The sequence below is a fragment of the Monodelphis domestica genome, chromosome 4 (assembly GCF_027887165.1).
Source record: "Monodelphis domestica isolate mMonDom1 chromosome 4, mMonDom1.pri, whole genome shotgun sequence".
In the NCBI taxonomy this organism is placed as follows: domain Eukaryota; kingdom Metazoa; phylum Chordata; class Mammalia; order Didelphimorphia; family Didelphidae; genus Monodelphis; species Monodelphis domestica.
This window is the reverse complement of record NC_077230.1, coordinates 398,592,783-398,605,402: the sequence shown is the minus strand read 5'-3', so window position 1 is coordinate 398,605,402 and position 12,620 is coordinate 398,592,783.

Below are 12,620 nucleotides of genomic sequence, written 5' to 3'. Positions count from 1 at the left end.
ATCTAACAGGTCAATTCGTTTGGCAACCTTGGGGGAGGAGGGAGGGGATTTGTTTTATTGATAACTCATCCTGGTGGGCCCATCCGGAGATAGCCAGCCCTACTTAGTCCCAGCCATTCCACCCAGGCCATGATGAAACCCTCTTAGGGGCCATTGAGGTGTGACTGGTAACACCTACTCTTCAACATGCTCAGGCTCCAAATGTCTCTTCTTTGTCATATGGAGCAAAACTCTGGCATTTCCACCAAGTGTTTGGCCAAGCACTTGGAGTAGATTCAAATCTCCTTTTGGAGGAAACTATGCCCCTCCTCTCCAGTGGCCCACATCCATGCAAAAGGGGGCTGGCTCTCCATCTGCAAGAGGGCAAGAGGCAGACCCTGGACTTTCCCAGCAAAACATCCACGCGTCTGGCATTGCAGACATATGGATTCTTTTTGAATCAGTAACACAGACTATTGACACTTCAGGCCTTGGGCAGAGAATTCAGCCATAAGACATTTGTTGTTGGACCCTGAATTGATGAAGATCCAGCTTTCACCCACAGCTCACTTAAGACAACTGATCTCTGGGTCAACCCAATGAACACATTAGCTGTCCATTCCTCTCAGTTTCTCAACTATTGTCTCCTATTAAGGCAGAGCACCAGAAGGCTGGGAATCTTGGACCCAGTTATCTCAGCTCCTTGTAGAAATGCCTTCATAGGGTTAAGATTTAACGTTCCACCCTCCACTTTCCTCCAGAGTTGATCCAAGACACATCCCCTTGAGCAACGCTCCTTTGTCTTCTCCAGATATCGCCTTCATTATGCTCCCCCCCCAGTCCCTTATATATGACCCACAGATAAATTCCTCTTAGAAATCAGAGCCAGGAAAAGGCTTGTCTCTGCAGATGAATTTGTGTGCTTTCTTTTATCAGCCCAGAGAACTGCATAACTCATTCTGTTTTCCTCCCTGGTTTAGCAGCCAGGAAACCCAAAGGAAAATTCAGTGCCCAGTGACAGTAACTAAGTCACCTCAGGTGCCTGATAGCATCTATCCCCCTGCTCCTTTTAATTGGTTTGGTTTGGTTTGGTTTTTTAATTTGCCTTAGTTTATTCTGGGTTGGGTCTTGCAAACAGCTTCAAATCTTTCTGATAGGAGGAGGGAGCTAACCCACAAAATAAATAAATGATGAGTAAAAGAACGGATGAATGGAGTGACTGAGTGAACAAACATGACTAGACGGTCTAGTTAATATATTTCATCCCCAGAATGAAAGCTCTTGGTCATCATTAATCACCTCCATCTATCTCTCAATCTGTAGCATCTGAGGCACAGCTTTGGAAAATGGAGGATGGTGACTGTCCCACGTTAGGAGGGAGAGGGACTGAGAAAGAAGCCTGTTCCTGGGTTCTTTCCTCCCGGGGTAGTGTTTTAGGATAGTTCTATGGCATAAAGTTGTCCCTCCTGAGAGGACGTGGGGTACACCTGAGCTCACAGCAACATACTCCTCCATTGTAGGATGTGGCTGCCAAAAGACTAAGTCCTTTTCTGAGCACCCTGTTTATGTCTTAAGGAACAGGGATGTCAGGGAAAACAACTCCTTCAGGAGTGAAAATAACATGTAAAACAATGGAAGTGAGTTCAAAGCTAAACTTTATTGCAAGCAATGGGAAAGAATGAAAAGGGGAAAGAGGAAAAGACCTACCATACAATTCACACTAACAGAGTAGAATTCCCACAAGGACAATTCTGTTTTGGGAAGCCCAGAGCAAGAAGGAGAGGTGCTCTGGTGGGTGGATCTGCTCCTGCTGGAGGGGAGAAGGTGCTCCGGCAGGAAGGAGTATTCCTGTTGGAAGGGAAGTGATGCTCCAAAATGTTCTTCCATGGGTGAGTTTAGATAGCCTCTAGGGGCTGGCTGAATTGTGTATCAGGAGTCAGAGCAAAATATTATTGGGGGGGGGTTGCATATCAGGGAAAACAACCAGGCAAAATGTTTGGGGGACCCAGTGTGCCAACCTTTGAAAAATGGTATTGTCAGTATTTTCTCCTAAGTATGTTCTATAGGTTTGCAGCCTCCTTTAAGGGGTGATTGTCATGGTGACCTCAAAACCATCAGGCCATGATCTTATAACAATGGTTTCCATGCATCCATTCTATAAGCAACAGCCTTCCTTAAGGGAAATTGTCATGATGGTCTTTGGACCAACAAGTCTAATCTTATATCAGAGGGGCAAAAGGTATGTAATGGATTAAGAGTCAAGAGACTTGGGTTCTAACCAGGGTTTCACTCCTCACTCTCCGTGGTCTTGAGTAGGTCTGGCCTTTAATTTCCCATCATTAAAATAAGAGGGCTGAGGGAAATGATCTCTAAAGTCCCTTCCAGGCCTTATAGCGTATGGTTGGGTGATAGGAGTGATGGATTCACAAACAAAACACCTGGGTCCCAATCTCAACTCTGCCACTTACTACCTGGGCACCCTCAACCTCTCTGGGCCTCCATTTCCTTTCCTGTAAAAGGAGAGTTTGGATTAGATGGCCTGTGAGATTTTTTTTCTAGCACTGAATCTCTGATTAAGAACTTTTTGCTCTGCCTCTAGTCATTATATGGCTAAGGCTTCTGGCAATCACCCCCAGAGAAAGGGAGCTCTTCTGTGGTGCTCCCAGCCCAGGATGTGTCATGAAGCCTGTAGTCTCTTTTGCTAAACTCAACACCACTTCCTTGGCTCCAGAAAGTTCCAACTACTCCTAAAGGACTTTTTGTTCCTAGAAGCAAAAGGCCACCGTAAAAATGCATGCCTTGCAGGGATGGTCTCCTCCATCACACTCTCATTAACACTCCGGAACACTGACTGTCACCTTGAAACACTCAAAGAGCTTTGCCCTCTAACGCATATGGAGGAGAAATGATGGAAGGCGGGGAGCTGGGAGAGCATTAGAATACAGAATGTCAGAGCTGGAAGAGTCCTTAGAACATGGAACCCAGAAACCCAGAACCCAAATCCAGAGGTCCCAAATCCCTTTCTGAAGTGCTTTCTACTATAACAGGCTCACTTCTGGTAATGTAGAAGGAGAGGGGGAAGATAGGAAAAGTGAACAGTATGGATTCAGGAGCAGCTCGGTGGCATTGGGAGATAGAGTCATCTTTTTGAGTTCAGATCCAGTCTCAGATGCTTACTATCTGTGTGACCCTGGGCAGGGCACCTAACCCTGTTGGCCTCAGTTTCCCCATCTGTAAAATGAGCTGGAGAAGGAAATGGCGAACCACTGCAGGCTCTCTGACAGCAAAATCTCCAATGGGATCATGAAGAGTTGGACAAGACTGAAATGACTTAACAAGAGCAACATGGAATGAGGAAGCCCTGCGTGGAGTTGGAGGACAGTGGAGGCATAGCCTAAGTGAGTCTGGCAGGAGGTGGGGATCCAAGATGAAATTTCCTTGAAGGGACATTGATGGTGGGAGATAGGGAGGACCCCAAAGATTTTGACAAGGGCTCCACTTCTTCTGTAGCCTTCCTCTCCCCACCCCACCACAGCCATTGACTTTCAAGGCTTCCAAATTGGTGCTTGTTTTCTGTGGGGATCAAACACAAATTCTTCTGTTTGCTTTAGCTCCAATCCACCTTTCCAGGCTTATTCCCCATTACTTCCATTCAACAGCTAGGTGTTGAATATGATAGATTGGGCCAGAAGGGAGGAAGATTTGAGTTTGAACCTAGCCTCAGACACTTACTAGCTGGATGACAGTGGCTGTTTGCTTCAGTTTAATCAACTGTAAAATGGGAATAATAATCCCGTCTACCTCCCAGAATTGTTGTGAGGATCAAATGAGATAATTTTCACAAAGCACTCAGCACAGTGCCTGGCACATAACAGTCATTAATGAAATGCTCATTCTCTTTCCTTCTCTTTACTCACCCTATGGTCCAGTCAGACTGGCTGTCTTTGCTGTTCCTTACTTACCTTCTTTCTCCTGTCTCTATACAACCTGGAATGCCCTTTCTTCTCATCTCTGCCTCTCAAAACCTTTAGCTTTGTTCAAAGGTCAGTTCAAGGGCCACCTCCTCCAGGAAGTCTTTCCTGATTTCCTGCCCCACCCCACCCCATTTGCTAGTGTCTCCTCTGGAAAAAAAAGTGATATATATATTTTGCATATACTTATATGTACCTTTCTTCTTCCATAGAACAAAATGTCCTTGAGGATTGGAACTGCTTCATTTTTATCTCGGTATTCCCAGAGCCTGGCAACAATGTTTAGCATATAGTAAGCACTTAATGCATGCTTGGTGGTTTATGGATGAAGCCTAAGGAACCCCCAAACCCAGTCAGCCTACTTACTACTTGTGAGACCTCAGGCACTCCCCTCACCTTGTGAAAATGAAGAAGTTGAACTGGATGCCTCAAAGGTGACTCCTATGATCCTCTGACCTTTACTCCTGAGTCAAACTCTCTCAAAGTCCAGCAGCCATGACTGGCAGGGCTACCATATACAGGCAGAGGTTGGGGATGTGTGTAAAGGAGAGAGAGAAGAATCTGCCCCCACCTTTTTTATAAGAATCTCCAGAGACTCAGTTTGACATTCAAGCTGCAAAGAACCCTAGGAAATGCCCCCCTTGGGAAGCCAATTAAAGCTTCCTTAAAATATTAGCCCATCAGCAGGGACCGTTTCTCTATAGCTTGGCTGCTCTAGGATGAGAGGTTGGTGCTCCCAGGCCTCATGGGATCCCTCCTTTTCTGAATATACCCTGTTCCCAAAATGCAGCACGAAGACCTCCAATCAGGGACGAGAAGAGATTAGGTGAGCAGTCTCTTAGCTTAGCTGTGTGCCATCCAATGCCATTTATTTTTATAACCCTTCCCTTCTGTCTTAGAATCCATACTAAGAATCCCTTCAAAGGGCTAAGCAATTGGGGTTAAGTGACTTACCCAGGGTCACACAGTTAGGAAGTATTTGAGGCCAGATCTGAACCCAGGTCCATCCTCGAGTCTGGCTCTCTATCTGCTGATCCTCCTAGCTGCCCTTCCAATGGCTATTTATATACAATATCCACTAAGTGAGAACTATTGGGCTGCTTGTTTTGGTCTTCAGGGGCAAGAGGACCCAGGAGTCAAAAAGACAGGGAGTGAGAAACCAGTAGAGTGAGCCCCACCCTCTACAACTACCATTCTCTCCACTAGGAGTATATTTCAGTCCATCAACAGTATTTATTAGGCATCCAGTAAGTGCCAGGCACTGGGACACAAATGCAAAAAAGGAAATATTCTCTACTCACAAGGGGTCTACATCCTAATAAAGGAAATGATAAGGACACATATAAGTCTGAGTGGCACAAATATAAAGTGAATAAAAACCAATATATACAAGTAGTTAAATACAAGGTAGTTTGGGATGGAAGGCACTAGCAGTTAGAATCAGGAAATATATAGCCTGAGCTGGAGGCTCCCAAATATTTTCTTTCTTCTTTCTTTCTTCTTTCATTCCTTCCTTCCTTCCTTCCTCCCTTCCTTTCTCTCTTACCTTCTGTATTAGTATCATTTCTTTTTTTTTTAGACCTAGAAGAGGCTTTATTTGGAGGGGGGGAATTGCTTTACATTTTTTTTCCATTTGAATAAGTTTATTTAGTCAATTTAGAACATTATTCCTTGGTTACAATAATCACATTATTTCCCTCCCTCCCCTCCAACCACCCGTCCTGCAGCCAATGAGCTATTTCATTGGGTATTGCTTGTGTCCTTGATCAGAACTATTTTCATGTTGTTGTTTGCACTTAGGATGTTCATTTAGTCTACATCCCCAACCATATCCCTTTGATCCATGTATTCAAGCAGTTGTTTTTCTTTGGTGTCTTTACTCCCATAGTGTTTCCTCTGAATGTGGATAGTGTTCTTTCTCATAGATCCCTCCAAGTTGTTCAGGATCACTGCATTGCCACTAATGGAGAAGTCTATTACATTCAATTGTACCACAGTGTATCAGTCTCTGTGTACAATGTTCTCCTGGTTCTGCTCCTCTCACTCTGCATCACTTCCTGGAGGTTGTTCCAGTTCACATGGAATTCCTCCACTTTATTATTCCTGTGAGCACAATAGTATTCCATCACCAACAGATACCACAGTTTTTTCAGCTATTCCCCAATTGAAGGGCATCCCCTCATTTTCTAATTTTTGGCCACCACAAAGAGAGCAGCTATGAATATTCTTGTACATGTCTTTTTCCTTATTATCTCTTTGGGGTACAAACCCAGCAGTGCTATGGCTGGATCAAAGGGCAGACAGTCTTTTATCACCCTTTGGGCATAGTTCCAAATTGCCCTCCAGAATGGTTGGATCAGTTCACAACTCCACCAGCAATGCATTAATGTCCTGACTTTGCCACATCCCCTCCAGCATTCATTACTTTCCTTTGCTGTCATGTTAGCCCAGTCTGCTAGGTGTGAGGTGGTACCTCAGGGTTGTTTTGATTTGCATCTCTCTGATTATAAGAGATTTAGAATACTTTTTCATGTGCTTATTAATAGTTTTTATTTCTTTTAACTGAAAATTGCTTATTCATGTCCCTTGCCCATTTATCAATTGGTGAATGGCTTGCTTTTTTTGTAAACTTGGTTTAGCTCTTTATAAATTTGAGTAATTAGACCTTTGTCAGAGGTTTTTGTAATGAAGGTTGTTTCCCAATTTGTTGCTTCCCTTCTAATTTTGGATGCATTCATTTTGTTTGTACAAAAACTTTTTAATTTGATGTAATCAAAATTATTGATTTTACATTTTGTGATTTTTTTCTAGCTCTTGCTTGGTTTTAAAGTCTTTCCTTTCCCAAATATCTAACAAGTATACTATTCTGTGTTTGCCTAATTTGCTTATAGTTTCCTTCTTTATATTCAGGCCATTCACCCATTCTGAGTTTATCTTGGTATAGGGTGTGAGATGTTGATCCAAACCTAATCTCTCCCATACTGTCTTCCAATTTTCCTAGTAATTTTTATCAAATAGTGGGTTTTGGTCCCCAAAACTGGGGTCTTTGGGCTTGTTAGTGTCATTTCTAAGACAGAAGAGTGGAAAGAGGTAGGCAATTGGGATTAAATGACTTGCCCAGGGTCACACAGCTAGGAAGTATCTGAGGTCAGATTTCAACCTAAGTCCTCCTGACTCCAAGCCTGGTGCTCTATCCACTGTGCTGCCTAGCTGCCCTTCTCAAATGTATTTTTCAACTGCAGATAATAATAACTGGTTATTATTTAAGCATAAAGATCTGCAGAGGGATTTACGTGCATCATCTTATTTGCTCCTCACAACCCAGCTATTAGCCCCACAGAGGAAACTATAAGTTCATGATATGGATAAATAAATATGAGCTCTAAGAGGTTAAGTTACTTGCCCATGGTCATACAGGTAGCTGGTTTCAAAGGCAAGATTTGAATGTAGATCTTTTGCCATTAGGAGTCATTAGGAGCCTTCAAACTACTGAATACTTAATTTCTTTAAATTTTCATTTTGCCTCACTAAGAAAGCAATAATCCCACTCCTAAAGAATACTGAATAGTTCTATTTCCCTAGGAGAAGGGGAAGTATTAATTGGATAATGAATGGGAATCCTTTCAACTCATCCATTCATTGGGCAATATCTGTTGATATTGTACCTATTCTGCGTAAGATAATATTAAACTTTGGACTGGATTGGGCATATATGATATATTCAAGATAGTCCTCATCTCCTCACTTTTCCACATAAAAGAAGAGGGAGAAAGATAGTAAGCAAAGGGATGGGTTCTCTGTTATCTTAACTACCTGAACACAAAGTTCTCCCAGCCCAGTTTTGATGTACAAGGAGTTTAATTATGATCCCTATGTACTTGCTATGTGACTTCATTTACCCAGTCTTGCCATTTCTATCTCCATAACACCTCCTAGATTCATCCTCTTCTCTCTGCTCTCTAACTTAGACTTTTCCCCAAAGAGTCCTTAATCATAGGTGCCTGGGCCAGAGTTATATATTTATTGGATTTAGAGCCAAAAAGAACTTCAAAAATCAATTCCGTAAATTTTCATTCTAATTCACTAATTCAATTCCTTAAATTTACTTTCAAGAAAACTAAGCCCAGAAAAGCTATGAATTGACCAAGATCACACAGGAAGGGAGGAGCCAGGATTTAACCCAGGTCTTCTGACTCCATAGTCAGTGTTCTTTCCACTACAACCCTCTCTTCCTCTCCTGTTCCATGGGCTTTGAAACCTGGAAGGCTCTGGTGCCTGTGCCCTAGAAAGCCTTCCCTTTGGTAATTTTCATTGTAGGTCAATCTACTCCCCTTTTGAATCTACTCACTATCCTCATAATTTATCAGGTCAGAGGGCTCCTCCCTAGCTCTGACTTCCCCTCATTTGCTGTCTTGCCTATTAGAATGTGGGCTCCTTGAGAGCAGGAACTTCCTTTGTTCTTGTCTCTGTATCTCCTGTGATTAGTACAGGTCTCAGTACAGAGTAAATCCTAAATAAATTCTTTCTCATTCATTCAAGAACCAATGACTTTGGCCTGAACCTCTGAATGCTAGTCTCTTGGGGATCAAGCCTGGCAATCTTTTTAACACTTATTTTCTGTCTTAGAATCAATACTAGCTATCAGTTCTGAGGCAGAACAGTGGTAAGAGCAAGGAAAGTGATGTTAAGTCACTTACTCAGAGTCAGCAACTGAGGCCAGACTCCAGGTTTGATTCTTTATCCACTGAGGCACCTACCTGGCAGTCTTGGGAGAGAGTGTCCCACACTTCCACACTGACCAACATTACCTAGAACCATGCCATATTCCCCACAGATCATCTCATAGCTGTCCTAGCAAACACCTACACTAATCTGGCCCCATGGCTTGAAGATGTTCAAAACACTTACACTTAGCCACCCTGGGTTCACTGGCCCTGAAAAGTCAATGTCAATGATTACTGTTTTTATTGCCTGATGCAGATAGGGGCAGTGAGACCAGGAGAATAGAAATGCAGGCAGTTTGATCATTAAAGGCTAAAGGCAAAGTTGGAAGCATGGAAAACTAGAAACTTAGATCCAGGTGCTGTCCACTCACACCCATTAGTTAGATCCAGACACTGTTTAATTCCCTTCCCACTTTAATATTGTCCAACAACACTACAATATAATAACAAAGGTTACTTTTAGATGAAACCTATTCTCTTAGGCCAAGAGACAATATCTTGAGCTTAGTAAAAGAAAAAGGAACAGAAGAATTAGAGAGAAAGAAAGTTTTGGATAGAACTGAACCATGGAGCTGAAATTACAGAAAACCTGAAGTTATGCTTGGTATATGAAGATGGAGTTATGTGGAAACTAGGGACTGAGATAGTGATTATGGGGTGGGGTGGGAGTCATCCAGTGATGAGGAGACTGAAAATAGAGCTGGCCCATAGGAATGGAATTTTAGGTAGATTTAAGGCAACATTGGAGGTAAGGATAGAATTATAAGGGTGACTGGAGGTGGGAACTGAGCATAGGGAGTGAAGTTATGTGAGAGGAGACTGAAGGCAGAGGATAATAAACATATGGTACTTTTCCCCACCCCCATGTGATATAAGCTATTTATAACTATATAAACAGTTCCAAGAAGGGGATAGGTAGCCTGATGAGATGAAGAGGAAAGAAGAGAAAGCAAGAGGGCAAGAAAGAAAGAACTGAAGGCAGAGAAAAGAAAATAAAGATCCCTCCCCACTCCCAAATACACACACCTGGGAAATTCAATTAATAAAACTAAAATCCGGTGTGACATTCAACTAAATTAACAATTTATAGATAATTTACAATGCTCATATAATTAAGCAAATGCACTTTAAATTGATTTCCAATTAGTGGGCTAATGATTTCCCCCCAGCAGCAGCCCCACAGGCCCCCAGAGCAGAGTTTTTAATGAGAGGTAGGTGTGCTGTAACAGCCTCTTTATTCCATAATTGAAGCCATAATTGAACTTGAGGTCACATCTGAAGGTCCTATTGATCTGAATAGAGTAAGAAAATGCTGATGGCTGTGAAGCTGGGAGAATCTGCAGCCTGGGCAGATTTGGAAATCACTTTCTGGGTGACCCCTGGTAAAGCAGTCAGTTGATGGGCACTGTAAAATAATCTTGCAGCAGAAATAGCCAGCCTAGTTGCTTTCAGAGATCATTTAGAAAGCCAAAAGCCCACTTGAATGAAGGCAACCCTAATCAAGGACACTGATGGCAAACATTTCCACAGTTTTCCCCCTGTCCTACTTGGGAAAAAAAGCAGTCATCACTATTCCTGAGCCTCAAATCATTTTGTATTAGTCACTCCTTAGACCCCAACTGCTTCCCTCTTTTCTTCCCCCAAAAGAAGGTCAAAATTGATATGCCTGTAGCAGAAAAGTCAATATTGAAATACAGGCTACTAGAAACAGAGGTAGGACTAGGTATTGTTGAACTGCAATTCAGTCCAAAAAGCATCTGATCTCTGGGAGTTAGCCAGAGATGGATATACTTTGGCCTCTGCTAGGCTGGTGTTCTTCCTGTCCATTATTACTAAACTGATCAATGCTATTATTAGACTAGTGTCTAATAACATTCAAAAGTCATTTATAGGCTCAACCTGTTATTGACTTTAGAATTGGAAGAGACCTAAAAATAATAAATTAATTAAATGAATAGCAGAGCTGGGAGGGACCTTAGAATACATATTGTCCAATCCTCTTGATTCATAGAACAGGAAACTGAGACCCATGGTGACATAGTGGTTGTGCTGATTCCAGATCCTTTGCTCTTTCTACAGCATGTGACTCTCTCCTTTGTTACCAGGAAAGAATTGAAACTACACCTCCAGGGTGTATTTCAAGGGAAGCCAAAGCAGGATGTGAATTAAACTATTGCATGATGATTTCCAGCCGTTTTCATTACAGCGTGACCTGGAGGCAGCAGGGCATGGGATTAGGGGTGGTGGAGTGGGAGTGCCAGATACCAACTGTCAGCACTAGGAGTTTGGTATTCAGAACCATGGACAGAGGTGTTCCCTTGCCTGGTCGGGGAGCATCCTGGCTATTTTATTTCAGTACCGTGGACAGTGACTCAGACATTAAATGGCGTGGAAATAGACTGTGTTGGCAGTTCGCATCTGTGGAGAGCAATCTCCCCACGGTTTGCTATTTACACAAACTCTATTGCTTCCAGCTTTGTATAACAAATTAAATTCTGACAGCATTAAAAATGTATGCCTGACGAAAAGATCTGTGGTGAAGTGGAAAGAAAACTCGATTTGAAGTAAAAGGACTTGCGTTCAAATCTGGACTGGACCATTTTATCACCTGTATGACCTGGGGGCAAGTAGCTACATCTTTCTAGGCCTTAATTTCACCACATATAAAATGAGAAAGCAGGACTAGATATCTTCTAAAACTCTTCCAGCTTTAAAATCCGTGATTTAATAATGATCTTGTGAAGAAATCCAGTATTTCAATTTACTCTTCTTCTCCCCTATCCCTAATCCTCCATGCCAAATTACTTTCCCAGTGACCAATATTCTAGAGATCAGATATCTGCTGGTAGAACTTTGGAAACAGCAGAGAGACTACAAGACTTGAAGTAGATTGATGCTTAGTCCTATTCCCACAGACTGAGGACAAGGGTTCAAGCCTATCTCAGTCTCCCTCTGCAAAACAGAAATATGTTAACTTCAAAGCTATCTGCCATTTCATAGTCATGTGAAAGAGAGATTATGTGTGTTATGTTTGGTCCCAAAGGTCAAAACTAAAAGCAGCTGCTTGACAGTTGCAGAAATGCTACTTATAGTTTTGATATTAAGGAGAAATTCCCCAAATGAGAGCTTTCTCATAATGGAATGAGATGCCTTGAGTAGAAGGGAGAAGACCCCCTCACAGAGGTCTTTGAGCAAAATGTAGCTATCACTTTTCAAAAATGTTGTAGCTGGAATTTTTGCTTAACTAAGAATTTGATTAGATGGAACTTGTGAGGTTCCTTATCAACTCTAAGAACCCTTGATTCTGGTTCTGGTTCTAAATGAGATGGTAATGCTTCCCCTTAAAGAATGTGTATATTTCCTGATGGTACTGACCTAACACAAGAACATATGCCCTGAATTGGGCCTTAGACAGTGGGGACGCCCCATACTAAGTTATCCACACTTTTCCTCTATGTCAGTGAGAGCATTTAAACATGGAAACAAAATAACAAGAAGTCAGTATTCATAAAGCATAGGGAATACCTCAATTACCTTTCTTTGTTAACAGGGCCAGAAAAGTTAATTAAGTATTTCCCTGAAGTCACATGATTCTAATTATAAAGCCAGGTGTTTTTATAATGCCCACACTTTATGATCCTTTATCATAGGTGATTTTTGAATGTCATGCTACTTCTGCTCTGTGTGTGTGTGTATCCTTTCTGTCTGTCTGTCTCTCAACCTCAGTCTCTCTATCCCTATATCTCTCTGTCTCTGCCCTCTGCCTCTGTCTCTCTTTTTTCATTTCTTCCTTCTCTTCATGTGATTGTAGGTAAGTACCTGTTCCATAACTTATAATCTTAGAGAGTTGCTTGGGACAAAGAGTGATTAAATGTCTTGCCCAGGATCATATATATCCAGTTTGTACCAGGGGCAGAACTTGAACTCAGGTCTTCTTGAAGCTTTC